Here is a 389-nt window from a genome sequence, read left to right on the forward strand (position 1 = left end):
ACATTTATATTACCATATGTGAGCGTGAGCGTATTCTACATACTAACTTGACCATTAAATTGCTATTTTCACTTAATGTATCTTGGAGATCTTTTTGTATTAGTACATAGGGAGCTTTTCATCTGTTTTGGTTTTCTTTTTGAAAGTTTAAAAATCTTTATATGTCGAAGTAGAAGGGTACTTTAGATCCTAAGTTCGTCTTTTTTTTTATTTTCTTTTCCTTTTGTAAAGCTACATAGTAGCCAACTGTGACTGGTTAGTAAGTTTTAACCTGTTCTACACTGTGGTGGAGAAGGCAATGGCACCCCACTCCAGTACTCTTGTCTGGAAAATCCCATGGATGGAGGAGCCTGGTGGGCTGCAGTTCATGGGGTCCCTAAGAGTTGGAC

This window comes from Bison bison, unplaced genomic scaffold, assembly GCF_000754665.1.
Source record: "Bison bison bison isolate TAMUID 2011002044 unplaced genomic scaffold, Bison_UMD1.0 scf7180017852266, whole genome shotgun sequence".
In the NCBI taxonomy this organism is placed as follows: domain Eukaryota; kingdom Metazoa; phylum Chordata; class Mammalia; order Artiodactyla; family Bovidae; genus Bison; species Bison bison.